This window comes from Uloborus diversus, unplaced genomic scaffold (genome assembly GCF_026930045.1).
Source record: "Uloborus diversus isolate 005 unplaced genomic scaffold, Udiv.v.3.1 scaffold_17, whole genome shotgun sequence".
Lineage (NCBI taxonomy): Eukaryota > Metazoa > Arthropoda > Arachnida > Araneae > Uloboridae > Uloborus > Uloborus diversus.
The window spans coordinates 1,006,704-1,027,915 of NW_026558318.1; the positions used below are offsets into that span (position 1 = coordinate 1,006,704).

The window sequence follows — 21,212 nt, forward strand, 5'->3', positions numbered from 1 at the left end:
AAAAAATAAAGTTGTTTCCGATAACCAAATTTGGGGCTAATAGTTTAAAACTGCCTTTTAAAATATTTAAATGGACAGCATGATTGATTATTTTATCACTGAATTCCAAACTATCAAGTCCTGATACTGATGTGCACTCTCACACGAGCACTTTCCCGATTAACTGATCCAACTAAGTTCTTAATTCCTCACATTTTTTTCTTCCAAATGTATAACATTGGAACTAAAATGTTGAATTTCTTTTCATCTATAAATAAGACGTTATCTTAAAGTTTCGAGCTTATTTATCATTGGTTTTTTGACGGAAAGTGTAAGCTTTGTTTTTAACTAGAACGAAAAATTTTCTGCTGGAACTCCCATTTAATCCAGCTCCGCAGAACTCTGCGAATAATTTAAAGTGAAATTAAAATGTATCATTAAAGTCCACTGTTAGAAATTTCATCGTAAAATTACGGTGAAATAACCGGCAGCAGTGTGTCCGTCTGATTAACCGTAAAGTTTACGGTTAGGGTTGATACTTCACATTTACGGGTTCAAAACCATTTTCAACTAAAATGGTTAAAAAACCGTAAACATGTAATTTTACGGTTTCTAACCGTATACAGCTAGTACGGTGAAAAACCGTAAAAACCACAATTTACGGTTTTGTAACCATATTCAAAAAATACGGAGAAAAACCGTAAATACAACATTTTACGGGTTTGTAACCATATTCCACTAGTACGTCAAAAAAACCGTAAAGATACCACAACGTAACATTTTACGGTTTTGTTACCATATAGGACTAGTATGTTGATGGACCGTAACTATACCACTTTACGGTATTGTGACCACATATGATTAGCACGTGGAAAAACTCTTAATGAAACACTTTTTGTAACCATTTAAAATGTGCACAGGCACCTAATTACTAGTATTCACAGTAATTTAACCCATTTGGTCAGGTTTTATAGTATGTTAATTAAATGAATGGATCTCTTTAGTCTATAAATTATAAATACAGGTAAGAAATTAATTCAAGAGAGAGTTTCCTTTTAGAATTAAGGCTTACCATTTCAACTGTAACAGTTACGGAATATTAAAAATAAAGGCATTAATTAAGAGAATATTTTAACTGACTTCAATTTTTTAAAAATCAATAAGTAAAAACCCAATAGATACACTACACAGTACTAACATGTTGTTACACAATGTACAAGATTGATTATCAGTATTTTTTAATGTATAATTAGAGCTGTGGTTATATTCAATAAAAAGTGATTGAAATATGCACTAAAACTATGAAAATATGCAGCAAAAATGAAAAAACAAGCAATATTTAAAAAAATGCTCAGAAAACTTGTTACTTCTGAACTAAAACGATTGGATCTTTCCAATCATTCACACAAAAAATGGTAAGCAATGGTTCTTCAAGGTCGGCTTCTACGAGACATGACGAAACAAAAATTACTTCTTAAATTTTTCTATGAGACATGGCGAAACAAAAATTACTTCTTAAATTTTTTTTCAAAGATAAAAAAGGACCTAAAATCAAGTAAAAAACCCAGCAATAAACATTTATGCATTCAAGTGCACTAACATGAAAAAAAAAAAAAAAGAAGCAAGAATCTGCAATTGCATATGCATTTGAATGTACTACTATGGGAAGGTATACCTGCAGAAATGATTTTTTGAGCTATGTGAAAAAATAATTTTTGAATTCCATACCAGCATTAGGGAAATGCTGAAATTTTACATTTTACTCGAGCTCTATTTTTCGAGTTCCAACCAAATAAGCAAGCTTGTACAAAAAAAAAAAAAAAAAAACTTAAGTACAGTAGATGACAATAATGTAAAATTTGCTGGTACTGAGTTTTACCTCCCAAATGACAGTTTAATCCAAGCTCTCTATTATTGAAAATATTTTAAACACAGAAAAAATAAGAAACCTTACGTGGAGATCTTGTTTATTTTAGAATTTGAGCAATACAAAATAATTCACAAATACATATATACAACATAACAAATGTATTACAAATCGCAACATTTACAAATAATAAAAATCATCTTTTATGTCTTGGACCCAGGCATTGGATTTATTTCCACAAAGCACCTGAAACATAGATTAAAATTAGCCATGTAAAACAAGCCTAATATTATGGTGTTCTGAAACTACAAAATCAGTTTCTGTTAACATTAAATTAAATGCAACAGCAAAATCACTTTTCATCTTTTCCAATATTTACCTCAATACACAATAGAACATACTGGTTTGTTAGGAAGAACGTAGCAAATTAAATATGCTTTCTTAAGGCATAACTTACAAGTTAAAATACATCTGCAGCATTATTAAAAAATTCAGTTGCATTTAAAGCACATTAAAGCTAATCAAATAAAGTACATTCATTATATGTACAGTTTAACTCTCTTAATATGAAATCACGGCAAAAATGAACGTTTTATTCGTTAAGTTTGGTTTGCTATCTAATTACAATGAAAATTTCACGCATAATGCGTAATTGCAAGTCTCGGCTAAGACAAACAAAAATTCCTGACCTCTTACTAAAAACGTTTGTGGTTGAATACTGTAGTATCCTTTTCTAGAAATTATTCATTACTTCGTTTGGTAGTAGAAGTCCCATCGTGTATCAAGAAAATATAGATTATTTTGCATAGAAAATACAGTCCGTACATTTGTTGACCCGCAGAAATTGCAATTTATACGGAGATAAAATTGTTCGTCTTCCATTGCGGATTACAACCTATTCCGTGATTTTCGATCCCATCTTCCTTTTTCAATATTTTCCAAATATATTCAGAAATAAATATCTCGTTTCTTATAAATGAATGTGCTAAATGTACAATTCGTGCAGCAATATTTTTTAAATGTAGAGCAGCATTTCTTCATGTTTTTTTTTCCCCCACAGAATCACTCATTCACAGTAGTTACGAATAACTGCTAATACAAACGAATTCATAGCTTTTTGATACTTCATATTAACCGAGTTCAACTGTATATACAAAAAAAAAATTTGCTATGCAATTTTTTTCTGAGAAAAATAATAAAGCCTCAGACTTTATTTTTCACCTTGCTTGCAAAAAATAATTTTAAAAATTGGAAAATATACTAAATAGAACAAATAAAAATTAATAAAATTTCCTCTTAACTATTCATCAAAAAAAAAATCCTATAACAGATCTTTTATTCTGCTAAAAAAACAAAGCCCTCACTTTGTGAAATTTAAATACTAACCTTACGACAAACTTTTTTGTCCTTTGTTTGAAGAGTATACAACTGTAACTGACACCATTAATTCCTCTTTTAAGTCCACAAGGATATTCTATAAAATGCCCAATAACTTCAAATGACAAAGCAAGAAAAATCTCGAATAATTTATGAAGTAATTTCATTTCAGATCCTTAACTTTGTTACCAAGACTTTTTAAGCCATTGAAAAAAGCTCTCTCTCACTCCCCCCTCCCCCCCCAACCCCGACATTTTTGAAAACAACATTTAAACAGTGATCCAACTTTTTCCCAATGGTTTTAAAACTTGGATTTTGAATTTTTAAAACTGATTTTACATATTCAAATTTTTGGCATTATTTGCAACAATATATAAAAGTAACATTAATCACTATAAAAACAAAATTGCTACTTGGATAGAATGTTATTAGATTTATATAATATCCTAAAGAGTTAGCCTATTCAATTGAAGAATTATTTTTAGTTTTACCTTGAATGATTTTTTTCAAATGTAAAAATAACTGTTAAACTTTTTAATGCAAAAAAAAAAAAAAAAAAATTGCAAACTCCTGGTTAAAGTTAAATTGGCTTTGTCACAGATATAATTCAAATTACGGATGCACCGAAGATTCAGTTTGGTCGATTGTACTTTAATATTCAGCAACGGAATACTGAAAAAATTTAATATTTGACAAATGGAGACCAAAAACATATTTTTTGAAACAATGAATGAAAATTATAGTATGCAAATTCTTATTAATAGTAGTATTATCACACTGAAAGTAAATTTAATGCAAGAGAAAATACTAAGCTCAAGTTGTATTGCTTTTTCAATTTTTCTTAAATCTTATCACACACCTCACTAACCTTACCAAGGACGTGCCCCGAAATTTTGGGGCCCGTCACAAATGATTTTTTCTGGCCCTCCTCCATATTGTTTACTCTTATGTCCCCTACACATATTTCATCTCTCATTTTAAAAATCTCAGGCACCCTTCATGCTCAGGCTAACAGGTGTTTCTCTCTCTCCTCCCCCTGTGCATGCCCCTGAACCAGTGGTTGGAAGTAGCGCGCTACAAGTAGCGACGCTACTGTAGTAGCTACATTTTTTAGTAGTTTGTAGTGTAGCGCACTACTTTTTAAAAAAAGTAGAGTAGCGAGTAGTTCGCTACAAAAAAAAGTAGTTTGTAGCGATTTCTGGAAACTACTTTTGAATAAAGTTAAAAAAAAAAAAAAAAACGCGTTTTCAAACGAATCTGACTGGTGCAATTATTACGCGAGTAAAACTTGCACCAATGAGATTCGTAACACTGAAAAATATGAGCTGACCTCTGATATATTATTTTGACGCCATACGTAGTATCTGTTTGACGCCATACGTTGTATCTGTTTGACGCCATTAGTTTGTTTGGCATAGAAACTTTAACATTTTCCCAATATTCCCCTTGAGTAGAGCATGGCTTAGAAAGAAAAAAACGAATTTATTCCGTTTCATGCAAACTTTGCCCGTTAAGCAAAAAGCTTTCGGTATCAATGCCATTTGCACATGCAGTCGAACCTCAACTTATGCGAGGGATACATTTCTAACTTTAGATAAACAGCCCGCTTATGTGAAATTATGTTTCATCAACTTAATATTTCGAAAAAAAAAAATGCGGAGCGGCGATTTGTACGTTAGCAATCTGATGTTTCGACTCTACGGTGCGGGGAATTTTGGCTTTCAGTGATGCCAAAGGGAAATTCCATTCACGAAACTAATATTTAGTAACCAAGAAAGAGGGTGATATAAACCCTGCGCTTCTGCTCCAAAAATTTTCGTATAGCGGGTGAGGAATTCGCGTCAGCTGCAAAATTCGTTTCTCGAGTAAAACTCGCTATATAGACATTTCGTGTTAGTCGAATTGCGTTGTAGCCCCGAGTCCACTGTTGCTAAAAAATGCACATTGAAGTAAAGTAAGTTTTTAGTTATGTTACATGTTTCGGATAATTAGTAGAACCGTTTGGGGTATTTTTCATATTTCTTTTTTTTTCTTTTTTACTGATTGGGTGTTCATTTATTAACATATTAAAAGTCAATTATTAAATGTTCTGAGTTTTTGAGATTATTCGGTAAAATTGAAAAATTCGTTATTTTATTTTGTCAGGGGCATTAGAAAAGAGATGTGTCCAGGTCCGGAACCGTAGCTTGAAGCTCAAAAGCAATTAATTCCTACGAAATATAAGTTCTTCTAAAATTAACTCACATAATGAAAATTAAAGTTCTTCTCTTTTGTTTAAAAGATGATGCTTTTCATCATCTAAATAAATTTCATGTATATGTATGTCTATGTAAAATTTAAATCAAATTATGACTAGATTTATCTCAATTTCAAGTAGCCGAGTTACACTTCTTGAATGAAATACTATTTACTGTCAGGAAAGGATTAAAAATTTGAAAGTTGAATTCCTTCCACATTTAAGTCCTTTCTTGCAGGGAATATTTGCAAATGGTATACAATGTTTGAATTGACGAATCGTTTCAGTAAAGGAAAGAAAGAATAGATAATTTATAGCAATATTCCATGTTCAAATGAACCAATATATCAATCTCAACATTTTTTTTATTCAATCCGCAAACGGTGTGTATTATGTGTATGTTATTTATTTATTTTTTGAAAAGTAGCGAAGTAGCGACTACATTTCAAAAGTAGTTTGTAGTTGCTACATTTTGAAAAAAGTAGTTGTAGTTGTAGTTAACTACATTTGTGTTAAAGTAGTTGTAGTTCGCTACAAAAAAAATGTAGTTTTTCCAACCACTGCCCTGAACCTTACTCTATTACTAAATCCATAAAATACACCGCCAGCTCAGTCATTCCATTTGCGGACTGCAGTTTCGTGCTGATTAGCACTCATCAGCCCAGAATAGGAAGGGACTGAGCTGGAGATGGAAAACCCCCTTAAGGAAGCCGAGAGTGCCAAACACTTCTTTTATATGAGCTACCAGTTTGTTTGGCACTCTTGGCTCTCTTAAGTTGTTTTCCACCTCCAGCGCAGTCACTTCCTAATCTGGGCTCATGAGTGCTAATAAGCACGAAACTACAACCCTCGAATGGAATGACTGAGCTGGTGGTGTATTTTATGTATTTCTGCCTTAGCTCTGGCTCTAGGGCAGTAATTTACTGAAAATTACTAAATAATTTAAAAACAAAACAATAACCAGAAAAATAACTCAGAATATTAAGTTTTTATAAAAATGTTAAAATAACATTTTAACTATATTCAGTTGATACTCAGTATACTGCCTATTCGGCAGATAAACCAGATATTTGATTCGGCTAATTATTTTAGTATTCTACCATCAAATAGCAAACAAATGTAAATATCTGAGGACAATTGGTAAACAAACACATCTTTCTCTATGGAATGAAGGAAAGTTACAGCAGTTGAAAACCATAGCCAAACTACTATTATCAAATTCAAAGTAATTTTTCTGTAATAGAAAAGCCTCAAATGTTAAATTAAAATTTTATTTTTGCTTTTTAATTTTGCTTAAATTTTACGGCACATTACATCAACCCTACTATCAAACTCATTTAAATATGAAACAGTAACCAGAAAAAAAAAACTTCATAATATTAAGTGTTTAAAAATATATAATTTCAAAAATTAATCAAATAGGTGATTAATAATATATAACAACGAAACACTTGGATATTAACTTTTCAATATTTTAATTCAAAGATTAATAATACCAAATTTTTAGGAATTCTACAAGAATGTCAAACAGATGTCCAGAAAGAGACTAATTGGAAACAAAAAATAAATGAAAATACTTAGTACCTCTTAAAGTTTGCAAATGCATCATTGATGAGTTTTTCCCAATGCCATCAACTGTCCACAAATTCTTAGGATGTCTCTTAGGTGAAAAGAAAAACACTAGTAAGTCACATAAGGATTAAAAACATACTTTAATTATTTATATCATAAGCATATTTTTCATAATTTTAAAATGCTTCATCTGTTTGTAATACAAATACAAAAGAAAAATTAGATAGCAAAACTGATTTTTAATAATTCTTTTTTTTAATTACTTTTTTAACTGTGCATACACAGCTCTCATGGCATTGCTCGGAGTCATGAGATTTTGAAAATTATAGGACATTAATTATAAGTATTTAGTTTTTTACACTTACTTTCTCATAAAGTATGGGGGAATGGGGGCCCATCAACCAAACTGACAAGGGGACCCCCCTTTAACTCTTGGCGGCCCTGCCTGCAGACAAGCCGAATATTCTGTTCGGCCAATTACTTAAAAACAACAGAGCCTCGTAATTTGAAGATGCTTAAAAGCAATTACTGCTAAAATGAAATACATTTGACGACGTAATTGCTCTTCTGTTTGCTGTTGATTGTTATTTGGATCAGAGATGTTCCTACCAATTTTTCTGAGGGTATACTCCCAGTAATCCATTACACACAAAATGAGTAAGCGTTACATAAATAATGTGTCACAATATGAAAATTTTTGAAGCTTGAGATTGGGAAGTATTTATAAAATGGACGAAGTTATTTATGAAACGAACGAACTCTTTTATGCGAGTTTTTTAATGTGGTCCCTATCCACCACAAAAAGAGGTTAGGATGTATTTATCAATTTATACTCATCTTAAAAGGGTAAATATTTTTCAGTGTTATTAACTTATAACTGCGTTCGTTTTTGCAATGGGAACAACAAAAGAAATTAGAGTTAGTGGAAATGTTTTGACAAAATATAAATGCCCCCCCCCCCCCCATTGTTGGCCAAAAAAATATGAATTTATATCTTACGTCAATAATTGTACTTACCAGTGTTTCTGCTTGCAGTTGCATTAATTCTAAATTTTTTCATTTCAAACTAAATTTGGAATTTAATTTGCAATTGCAGGTGAAACGCATTGAGGCATTTAGAAAGAAACACCTTCCCCATAATTTGCCTTATGGAAAGTTATTCATTAACTTTGGATGTTTTAGCATTTCGCTAAAGCTTTTTTTTCACATTTTAGCTTTTTTGCTAAAAAGTTTTGAACTCTGCTTAAACTCTAGTTCTGACTTAATTTATTCGAAAATTTTCTCTGCAAAAATATTGGGAAAGCTAAACAATATTATTCGATTAAGCTGGGAACTTGAACACTTGCGTCTAAGTGGAAATATTTGGTTCCGGGAGGATTTTTAAAATTCGTATAAGTGGGGGTTTTAGTTTATCCGTTACCTAATAACTTATTTCTTAAATCTTACGACACATAACATTAACCTAACTCTTACTTACTCATTTATACATAAAACAGAAAAAGTAAAAAAATAAGACATCATGATATTAAGTGGTCATAAATATGAAAAGTCAGCTTATTACTGATTTTTCATACTTCAAATATCTAAAAGTTGATTTACAATATAATAAATACTGCTAAAAAGCAATCTAATTTAATTAATCACAGTGATCCAAGTTTAATAATAGTCATGGTGCAGAAACATTTGGTTTCCTGCAAGATTTATTTACATAACATTACCATGATTGTACGCTGTAAAATCATACATCTGAAGCAGTAGATTTTCAAATAAATAAAGGAATTTAAATTTGTGCAGAATTGCAGATAAACTAACCAAATTCGACACATATCATACTACACATGCAATATGGAAGACAATTTTCAACCGTATACGATTGTAATTCTCGGCCAAATACTCAGTATTTCGCAAAATATGGTACAATTCCTAAAAGATAATTGTTTTTTGCAACTTGAACAGTATTTTCCCTGGAAGGGATAATAAACTCAGGGAAATAGAGAGGGAAGAGTCGAAGTTTCAAATTTACTACTGTAAATGCATTCAGCATTCAACATTGCTTACGTATATGTATAATCTAAAGTAAGAAAAGAATAGGTGCAGTGGCACTCATTGATATGTTATAAGTGCGTTTCAGCTCTTAAAATAAGTGTTAGTAGAGATAACATTAAGTACACAACAAATAACTAAAAATCTAATAAATGAAAAATGTATTTACCTTTCCAATAGAGGCCGCCATGTTTGCTTTGCTATCATCACCCTCGCTTTTCCATTTCCGGAAGATGGCGTTGCGCGCGCTGAATTCCTATTGGCTGTCAGTCGATCCGATTGGCTAAACTTTACGGTAAAATAACCGCTTTCTCAAAATACGGTGAAAATACTGTTTTTCTTTCGATTAATGGTTTGAAAACCATCTTTTTTATGGTTATTTGACTGTTGAGGCTGAATACGGTAAAATGACAATAAAATAAACTGTTATTTAACCATTTTTTCAGTGAAATTTTTAACAGTGTCTGTAGGAACTTTTATAGCACTCAAATGTGTTTTTCATAAATTTTTAAACTGTAAATCTGTGATCACTTTAACTTTGCCGGTTGATCCTTTTTACCTAGTTTTCGATCCGATTCTTTTCTTTAAAGGATTTTATCATGCATTTCAGTATAGAATGGCATAAGTTAACAAATTTCGGAATATTTCGAACCGATTTACCCCTACTATGATGGCAATAATCGAATTTCGAATGGAGTTTTTTTGTTTGGAATGCCAGTCATTTTAAAGTAGTAAGCAAAATATTCTTTACTAATAAAGCTGCATGTCCCTCTGTTTGTCCGGATCTCTGTGACGCGCCTAGACTGTTCGGTCGATTTTCATAAAATTTGGCACAACGTTTGTACCATCGGGGTGTGCACCTCGAAGCGATTTTTCGAAAATTCGATGTGGTTCTTTATCTATTCCAATTTTAAGAACAAAAATATCATAAGATGGACGAGTCAATTACGAAATTATCATAACGTGGAACCGTAACACGGGTACAAGCCAATTGGCGAGAAAATTCACCATACATTATTTGTAAATATACAGGCGAACCAAAAGACCTTTTAATTTTTTATTACGGGCAAAGTCGTGCGGGTTCCACACTAGTAGGGAATAAATTGGAGTAGATTACGAAAGAATCTAATAGATTAGGATTACAGGCTTGACAAACAGAAAATTACGATTATAATCTGCCAAAACGTAATTACGGTTACGGCAATAATTAGATTATTTAAAATGTAATAGATTAAAATTATGATGTGCCGATCACAATTTTGGTTACGATTAGACTCGTGGGAGAATACAACATGCATTATTCTCATTGCTCGTTTGAGGTAACTACGTCATAGTTTAAAACTTGGGACTTTTGATTGTACATTTAAATACTACATAACTATTTTGACAATGTAGCCTGCATAGGTAACACTGTGACAAAATTTCACTTTTTTCTATAACTTTGAGAAAAACTCTATGTCAAGTTGGGCTTGCTGAACATGAATACATAAACTAAATTCTTGTAACATACCATTTTAAAGTTATGACAAATTTAATTTCCATAAATTGCTAAAACCTGATTTTTTTTAAATCTAATCTTAACATATTTATCTACTTCAATTTCGAATCTTAATGCAATTATAGCAATAATGCGCACTTATACATTCATTGTGAGGAGAAGTATCACAGGTTTAATCGCAGAGTAGGGATTTTTCTTGCTAACATTATTCTATACGTTTAATATCTTGATGAAAGTGTTCACCTTGCTCATCACTCATCGTTGCAAGATTAGAAGAGAGAATGGAAGTGAGAATGCAAAAAAATAAAATAATTTGAATTTTGTCATCTTGAATTCAAATTACGGTTTTCGCAATCACGAGTGTGTGTATATGTAGGCTTGTGTGTAGGGGGTATGTGTGTGTAGGCATGTGTGTCTGTGCTGGCATTAGTGTGTGGATAGTTGTGTGTATGAATGTGTGTGTGGGGTATGTGTATGCGTGTGTAGGCACATGTGTTTGTCTGTGTGCAGGCATGAATGTGTGGGTAGTTGTGTGTGGGTGTCTGTATGTATGCGTGTGTGTAGGTGTGCGTGTGTGTATGTATGTGTGCGTATGTATGTGTGCGTTTGTGTGTGTAGTTGTGTATGTATGCGCCTGTGTGTAGGACATGGACGCAACCTGAAGATGGCTTTCGCTCTAGGAGCAGCATCGTGAGGAGCCGGTCGACGGTGATGGTGCGGAGGGTGGCGGTGGGAAAATAAAATGATAGCACGCCAAAAACAGTCAAATGAAAGCAATAAGCAATCGTGATTGCTCAAAAATGTAAGTTACATTCTGCACTCAATCGTTTCATATCGTTAGTTTTTCACTAAATTGGAATTTTTAGTTTTATAACTAGAAATCCTCGAGTGACCACCTTTAGAGACAAACAAGTCGTTAGTTCTTTTCCGTTGAGATTTTCATCAAAATCATTGTTCTATTATAAGCATGCTTATTTGTGGGCCGACAAAAATGCCTTTTAATTTCAAATCACTCACTTTGAGAAATTCTTTTCAAATGCAAAACTCCTTTGCCAGTTTTATCCATAGGTTTGAAAAAGTTTCGTCAAACCGACTTATATGTAAGGATGGAAATTTTTTTTTTTCTTGCGGTATAAGAGGTAAATTAAAATATTAAGTGTTGCAATTTCAAAAACTTACAGCATAATTCAAATAAAATATTCTATTAAGCAATAACTGTTGCAGATATATTCCACAGTATATATTAATAGGCTGTTTTATACTTCTAACTAGCTGTACCCGACGCGCGTTGCTACGCCAACAGAAAAATACATCATTATACTGATTTTCATGACAATCGGTTGAACGGGGCAGAAGTTGCTATTCTGCAGTGCCACCTGGTGGCGAGTGGCTTCAATGAGCATATGATGCACCTTCTCCGTGGAAAAATACATATACATAGCAATTTTCATAATAATCGGTCCAGGTATCCAGTGAAGCCTCAAATTTTGTACTCACGCAGTTTGCAGGATCAATCCATCGCTAAAAATATCAAATAGAAAAAGTTTTAAATCCCCCCGTTGCATGAAAAGCCATAAAACAATAAAGAATTTGTTCAAACCCAAGAAAAATGGCTTCTTATCAATGATCACGCGAATTAATTTCTGCATTTTATTCGTATTTATCCAATGGATTGTGACTTAAATTGGAATAAAAAAGGAACGGATTTTTTTCGAACTGGTCTATAGACATTCCCAGTACCAAAAATAACAAACGGTGAAAGTTTCAGCCAAATCTGCCGGGTAGTTTTTGAGTTCATGGATGACATACATTCATTTTTATATATATATATATATATAGATTGAAGTAATCTTCTCCTTTATCCGGATCTCATCTCCTTTATACCATTGTAGAATCTCATGTAATAAATTTTCATTTTTGCAGCAAGTCAGGATTGCATGATTACAAGGCTAAATAACGATTATTGAAATTTAGATTAGTTACTATTATGCAAGAAACAATTAGATTACGATTACGAGTGTCTCATTCCATGATTACGATTACACAAATGCAATCGATTACCCATATTAAGATTACGTAATCGGCGATTACTCCAAACCTGGTCAATACAATACAAAAGTAATAAAAAAACGACATATGATTTTAATTATGAATTTATTCGGAAATATTTCTGTGTACGATGACTTTTGTGGCTTGTTATTTCTCTGCGTGTTTTGACTAATTTCAAAAAGAAAATCCGTCAATATTTTGAAAAACTACCGTGTTTTATTTAGAACGACGTAGAAATGATGTAAAAATGTTTTAGATTTCATATTCCAATTCAGTTTTACGTTATTCTGTTTCACCACAGAATTTCAAGGTGCACGAACACTTTTGGGAGCCATTGTACGTAGGAATTTAGTCTTTATAGAATGAAGTTTGAATTTCAACTCTGTTGAATGGAAAAAAGTATAAAGACAGATGTGTGATCTATAAAGCAAAATTTGCTGGGTTTATTTTTCTGCCTACTGCACTACATAACCATATAAATGCTTAGTAAGATTGAAGACATTGCATTCTATTTTTACAATCATGCCGTTTTCACTCATTCTTAAAGAATTTGAGAAACAAAGTGATTGCTTGAAAAACTTCACAACCTGCTCTACGTAAAGTAGCAACAAATCTGAATAGATAGGGATCGGTCATTTAGAACTTTCCTAAATATCCTACCAAATAAGAACCACAAAGACGAACAGGTGGGAAATTTTCAGTTTCTGTATGCGTTGAAGACAAGATAGTAAGACGAGCTTGCTCTAAACAAAAATCACGAGATATTGGATGGGAATTCAAGTTACGATGCGCATCTTGAACTGTTTAAAACGTTTGTGAGGGATGTCACGACCGACTCTTAAAAAGGTTTACTAGGGATGAAGGGTTGAGCTTGCCAAAAATGTGTTCCTATGGGTACTTGTTTTGTCGTTTGTTGAGCAATCACGATTGCTTATTGCTTTCATTTGACTGTTTTGATGTCCTATCATTTTATTTTCCCCCCAGCACCCTCCGCACCATCACCGTCGACCGGGTCCTCACGATGCTGCTCCTATAGCGAAAGCCGTCTCCAGGTTGCATCCATGTCCTACACACACGCGCATACATACACTACACACACACCTAAACACACACACCTACACGCATACATACACACACCTACACGCATACATACACACACCTACACACACTCATGCCTGCACACAAACACATATGCCTACATACACAACTACCCACACATTCATGCCTGCACACAAACACATATGCCTACATACACATACCCCGCCCCCACGCACACACATTCATACACACAACTACCCAGACACTTATGCCAGGACACAAACACACATGCCCACATACACACACTCACCTACCCCCACACACAAACACACACGCCTATATACACACACTCGTGATTGCGAAAAACATAATTTGAATTCAAGATGTCAAAATTCAAATTATCTTTTTTTATACTTTTGTCGACTCGTTCAGATTGAAAAGTTTAATTGGCACATTTTAATGATACCCCACTGTGGATTATCTCTTATACCCTCCTCCCCCGCGCAGCAGTTATAAAGACTCTGTAGTCTGTACCAGTGTAGTAAAAATGCAATAAATCTTTTAAATAGTATTAAAATATTTTAAAATGTTTGACACTTGAGCCACTGTATTAGCCAGCGAGATGATCGTGCCATTTCTTAGTCAACTCTTCAATATCACTGAATTTTCAAAGGCAAATACAATTGCCCTAGTCTGGAAAATTTAAACTTGTTACAATTGCAACACATGTTCAAAATATTTTAAATTTGAATGCTTTTAAAACTGAATTTCTGTCAAGTAATTTTAAACATCGTCGTCAGTTGTACTTAACGAATGCAGCTACAGGAGTTTTCAGATGAAGTGCACATATTTCTGCCACTTACCCAATCACTAAATGAAACTGCTGTCCAAGTGAAGGTTTTAAATACAAATACAAAAGTGACGACCAGCAACAGGCTCTGGGCCCAGCTAGACTGGTCCTAGTCCATTTACAATCCCCAGTGAAGATCAATGGCCCTCTTAAAACTGTCTACTCCTTTGCTCATGACCACCTCTTCGGGTAAGCTGTTCCAAGGTTCCACTACCCTGCTAAAATAATTTTTCCTAATATCCATGTTAGCCTGAGATTTAAATAGCTTAAAACAATGACCCCTTGTCCTGTTTTCAGTGCTAAACTTCAGCCCCGTAACATCTTTCATTTTAATAAATTTAAACAACTGAATCATGTCCCCTCGGTCTCTTCTTTGCTCAAGACTGTACATTTTAAGCCTTCTAAGCCTGGAATCATAGTCTAAGTGGGAAAGTCAATTTATTAGCCTTGTAGCTCGCCTTTGAACCCTTTCCAATACATTAATATCTTTCTTAAGATAAGGAGACCAAAACTAAACAGTAATCTTGGTAACTTTTCTTTCTAGGCCGATTCTGGAGCTCCTTTGCTTGTGAAAGTAGAAAGCAAATACGAAGTGATTGGTGTCTTGTCATGGAACAGAAATGATTGTGATCCACGGTTTCCTTCAACTTTTAGCAGCGTACCGCACTATCGCAAATGGATTTTGAAACATTCCAAGTGAACCTTACAATAACTTTCTTCAACGTATCATTTTAAACTTCAATTTTACATCGAAGCTTTTTCTTTGATGTCCGATTATTCAATTTGAGAGAAGCTTTTTAACTGTACATTTTATGAATAAAGGTATTTTAGAGTAAAAAAACTTCAAGTGTTATCAATGACCAGAAAACTTTTGTTTCGACAAATAGGGTTGGGTATGGTCGGCTTATGAACGAACGGGTGTTAATACGACTCCTTATTAAAATTAATGAATCTTCTAAATTATTGAATGTTCTTTTGAACTATTAGTCTTCTCATTTTATTTCTTCGTTTATTTCTATCTCTTGATGTTAATTCAATACTTTTCACATTCGGCCTTTTATTTTCAGTTATCACTACATTTGGAGGTGCGTGTTTAGATTCATAATGAATGAACTATTTAACATAAGTTATTGTTTTTTCTTTTTACATTACTATATTTTTAGCATGAAAATGCTAATGAATGTAAATAATGCTGCATTCATCAAGTATTTTGAATGATTAATGAATGTAAAAATTAGAGTTGGCAAAATCTGTGTTTAAAAATTTTCTGACGTCACCTAATTTTACGATTCTATTTAAATTTTTACCAGCAGAAATCTAACTCAGTCTTATGGGAAAAAAAGATAACTTAACCCTCGGTCATCGAAATACCTTAACAAAATGAGCTATAATTGCTTTATATCCAAACCTAACACTATTTTTCCTTACTATTAGCTAATTTTAGTTATTCTGTAAAAATATTAATAAAATGAAACATTTTCAATGTACCCGAGTAACTCTCGCAGGGAACTGACCCGCAATTTTATCAAATGAACGAAGCTGTTCAAATGAGTCAAAAAAACTGGTTAAAAAAAAGCTCTGATTGGTTAATTAGATATTGCTAATCTCCAGTTAAGTTGAACGGGGACGCTAGTGTTAATTTTTTTGAAAATTAACTGCTGTCACGTGAAACCTAGATAAACAATTGTTTTGGTATCAACATTGCTAAAAGATGACACTGAAGAAAGTGCTTTTTGGAGTCGAGTCATCTTATGTTTTCCTCTCCAGCAGGTCTACTCATATACAGTCGGACCTCCATATATCGAAGTAGCAAATTGCGGGAAAAAAATCGATATATAGAAGTTTCGATATATGGAAACGATCTTATTTTATCATAAAAGTATCCATTAGAGTATAGTTAAAAGTATAATATTAAAATAAAAGCTAATTTTCGTGTATGAAACATAATTTATACGAGCATCGGATTAAATGAAAGTTAATGATTTAAAAATTAACAGAAATTAAATCTTTACGTCAACATCTTCATATTCTTCAGCAATTCAACTTGATCGAAACGTTAGGCGATTTTTGTTTTAAGAATGTGATCGAGAGAAAAGTAAAAAATCAATCTACTTAAAAACTTGAATGATTTTTACTGAAGCTAAGAGTAGGAATGTAATTAACAGACAAAAGAGAACTTGTAACTGATTTTAGTGTCCTGGTTACAACTAAAATTTGAAATAAACTTTAAGGAATTTAAGAACTTCAGAACGGAACAACGACTTACCTACACACCCTTCAAACCAGAGATTCCTTAAGAGTTCCGTAGCAACCTTCAGTGCACATAATTTTCTCCTCTAACCTTCATTTTTCATGAGACACAGTCCAAAGTGGAAAAAATCTACGAATGTCTCGGAAAAACTTTCGATATATAGAGATTTTTTCGATTTTTAGAAACAATTTTTCTATATAATTAACATAGAAATTTGCTGGGATTTCGATATATAGAAAATTTCGATATGTGAAAGTTCGATATATGGAGGTTAGACTGTAGTTTCAACCAGGACTGCGGAGGGAAAATGACTCGCTCCGGAAATCACTCCTTTACCCCATAATCAGTCTCAGATTCTGACTCACTCTTGGAACTTTTAACCTTCGACTCCAAACTCTGACTCCTTTTCCCCAAAATTAGTAAAACCGACTCTTCAGCCCTGGTTTAAACTACTGTTTATTTTTTTTTGTAGTAAGTTACCGCCCTAAGCCAGGGCTAAGGCAGAAATACTTAAAATACACCACCAGCTCAGTTATTCAATCCGAGGACTGCAGTTTCGTGCTTTTTAGCACGAAAGCTTTTTTCGTGCTTTTTAGGCTCTCTTGGCTCCCTTAAGAGGATTTTCGCTACCAGCTCATGTGATTAATATTCCGGGCTGATGAGTGCTAAAAAGCAAGAAACTGCAGTCCTCGGATGGAATAACTGAGCTGGTGGTGTATTTTAAGTACTGTTGATTGTCATGTGAATAGCTACAAAAACATTTCGTTACGAATATAATCTTCCGAGCTATTTTTTTTGTCTTCCGTAAGGCAGTGTAAGAGGCCATAAGTCACTCTTGCAGCATTTTTCTAAAGTTACAGTAGAAAAAGTGTTTACATGAGGCATGCAAGAACATTGTATGTAGCCCATTCAATAACAGTTTTGTGTCGCAATCAAAAGTCCCGACCTCCACTTCTCTTGCTCCCGCCCTACCCCCCCCCCCTTTTCCGAAACATTGCAATAGCAGTTCTATATTTCGTAGTAAGTTACCGCCCTAAGCAAGGGCTAAGGCAGAAATACTTAAAATACACCACCAGCTCAGTTATTTCATCCGAGGACTGCAGTTTCGTGCTTTTGAGCACTCATCAGGCCGGAATAGGAATCGCATAAGCTGGTGGCGAAAATCCTCTTAAGGGAGCCAAGAGAGCCAAACAGGCTGATAGCTAATGTAGAATTAGCACACCAGATGAGTGACCGCAGCAATGGTGCGGTTCAACTCAAAGATTGATGGCAAAGCCAAGGTATTTTGTAGTAAGTTAAGTTTGGCTCTCTTAAGAGGATTTTCGCCACCAGCTCATGTGATTCCTATTCCGGGCTGGTGAGTGCTAAAAAGCGCGAAACTGCAGTCCTCGGATGGAATAACGGAGCTGGTGGTCTATTTTAAGTAGCAAGTACTATAGTTATATGCTTACAATTGGAAAAATGACATTACAGGGGTGTTCCTTTCTATTTTACTCCTAACAATATTACAAATACAAATGTGACGACCAGCAACAGGCTCTGGGCCCAGCTAGGCTGGTCCTAGTCAATTAATGAGTCCCCAATGAAGATCAATGGCCCTCTTAAAGCTATCCACTCCCTTGCTCATTACCGCCTCTTCCGGTAAGCTATTCCAAGTGCCCACGACCCGGCTAAAGTAGTTTTTCCTGATTTCCAAGTTAGCCTGAAATTTAAATAGCTTAAAACAATGACCCTTTGTCCTGCTTTCCCCGCAAAAATTTAATCCATTTACATCTTTCATTTTGATAAATTTAAATAACTGAATCATGTCCCCTCTGACTCTCCTTTGCTCCAGGCTATACATGTTAAGCCTATTAAGTCTGGTATCATAATCTAAATCTGAGAGTCCCCTTACTAATTTAGTTACCCTTCTTTGAACCCTTTCCAATACAAAAATATCTTTCTTCAGATAAGGCGACCAAAACTGTACAGCGTACTCCAAATGAGGTCTTACTAAACTCCTATATAAAGGCAGAAGAACTTAGATTTGTTTGAAATAGATCTATTGATGAACCCAAGCATTTTGGGTTCATCATTGTTACACTTTTATGTTAATTACCAAAGGCCATATAGCTTCGCATAAGACTGGACACTTCCGTAGAGATGAATGCTTTCGCGTTTTCCCACTTCAATTAGATTTAGTTATCACAGAAAAAATCTTTACTGGCTAGTTGGCGATTCAACTTTGGCGGGAAAAGGTTTTATACCATAGACTAATAATAAGAGTAGACCGAGCTATGGCAACCCTTTTGCTGCTCATAAACCAAACCATGTGACTGGTGGATATCCTAGCAACAGCGGGCGTTAATCGTAGCAGACGATCAACGCCAGCGCGAAATAAAATAAATAGAATTGATGGAACACGGAAGAATGATCTTTTATGGAGTCCGATTTGTAAATTTGTTATTCTAAGTTGTAAATATTTTGTTAATATTGTGAGTTTTTCGTTTAGATAGTATTTTGCATTTTCTTTAGTCAATTTCAATAACTCTCTAAGCAATAAAAGATGCAAGCGACCAAGAAGAATCAGCAAACAGTAAGATTTTTACCTACAGTTTCAATTTAAGATACCGATTAGTACATTTTTGCGTTAACGCAAAACGTTTACGCCATTTCGTTCACGCCAACGCTGACAGCTCCAAATGAAATAAAAGTTACCGAAAGCTGATCAAAAACTATTACTAATGTCAAAATAATGCATAACTAAAAGAAGAACAGTTCAATCTCTGCACCTGGAAGTTTTTTTTAATGAAAACACATTGTCTTAAAATACATGTCGAGTGCCAAACTATAGTTAATGCTGCCATCTAGCAACCATGCTGCCAAAGTCTTCGCCAAGCCCTTCCACTAGTCACATGATACATCTATGAACCAATTTTCTTCATCAGCAAGAATGAGAAAGCTCGGTCTACTCTTATTATTAGTCTATGTTTTATACTGTGCGCAGCGGTTATTCGATTAGTTCTGCTACTGTGCGTCGTATGCCGTGTTAGGGTCCCTCTCATTTCCTTTCTGGCAAAGGGTGGTACAGTCGACGCTCATTATAACGAGCATACATTATAAAGACCATCCCAAAATAACGACCAATGGTAAAAGCCCCAACTTTATCCCTATGAATTGTATGTTAATTTGGTTTCGTTATAACGACCGTTTTGTATTGTCTAATTCAATACAGCGACCGAATTTAGCGGTCGCTATTTCCGATGCTTTTTCCAATTAAAAGAAAGTAAGTTATTCAGAAAGTAAGTTATTTGTTAAGTGTGTAGTATTTTTCCCCATATTTTCTACTTCAAAATCTGCTTAATATTTTGCGCACATGATTTTTCTAAAAACTCCTATGGTAAAAATAATTTGGGCATTTAACTGGAACAACGGGACATGAATGATGCATGTCTTTTCTTTTTAATTCTGCCTCTTATAACGACCACTCGTTATAAAGATCTTTCTCTCTGGGACAGAGATGGTCGTTATATCGAGCGTCGACTGTAGTTACATGAGTATTTAAGCTTCAGAGAGGGTCTTAAGGAAAAAATGAAGGCGAATAAAAAAAACGCGCGCGCGCGAAAGTAACACAGGGGAAGTTCGTTGTATCAATAACAGGCTGTTGACAAAGATGTAAAAGTAAGATCTCTTTCATTTATGTTTTTGCTTCTTAATTTATTCTCATTTTCCTTTTTTATTGAAAGTTTATTTTTATTAAATTCATCCCACCAAAAACATTCTGTAAAAAAACTAGCCAAGTCTCGATGGAGCTGTTGGTTTATCTCTGAAAAGTAATGAAATCTAGACAAAGTCATGACAAGTCGAAGGTTCCTTACTGCGATTTCTTTATTGTTATAGTTAATGATGTGTGACTTGACCGTTAAACATTCTTTATACGTTAGTGGGTACAAGTCAATTTTGTTTATACGTTTTCCAAGTGGCAATTTTCCATCGTCAATGGGTAGCGGTTCTGGCGACAGATTGGTGCAATCGTGTCATGGAGCACCTAGTTTTGTACCCTTGTGTACCCTTTAACGGCCAAGTCACACAACATTAACGATAACAATAAAGAATTCGCAGTAAGGAACCTTCGACTTGTCATGACTTTGTCTAAATTTCATTACTTTTTAGAGATAAACAAACAGCTCCATTGAGACTTGGCTAGTTCTTTACAGAATGTTTTTGAAGGGATTTCACTTCTTTTTGTAGAAACATTTAATTTGTGTAATATTAGAGTAGACTAAAGTTAGGCTAAATTAAATTAGAAGATGTGTCCTATTACGCTGGACTTTTGCAATGACAGTCGATTTTTTTATGTACCAATAGTAGAAGGGGGCATTACCATATCTCTAACACAGCTGAGACCAGCTGAAGGTTCTTCATTAGATACTTCAGACTTTCGATTTTTGACATCAAATGAAGCGGCCCACC

At 33.9% G+C, this 21,212-nt stretch overlaps 1 long non-coding RNA gene across 1 annotated transcript; it reads right to left on the reverse strand.

Moving 5' to 3' along the window:
- Nucleotides 1-681: 681 nt before the first annotated feature.
- LOC129233100 (uncharacterized) lies at nucleotides 682-9,289 on the reverse strand. The gene is made up of 3 exons (XR_008581427.1): nucleotides 9,244-9,289; nucleotides 7,044-7,117; nucleotides 682-2,092 (listed from the first exon to the last, which is right to left on the reverse strand). It is a non-coding gene; the product is annotated as an uncharacterized LOC129233100 (long non-coding RNA).
- Between the last annotated feature and the right edge of the window lie 11,923 nt (nucleotides 9,290-21,212).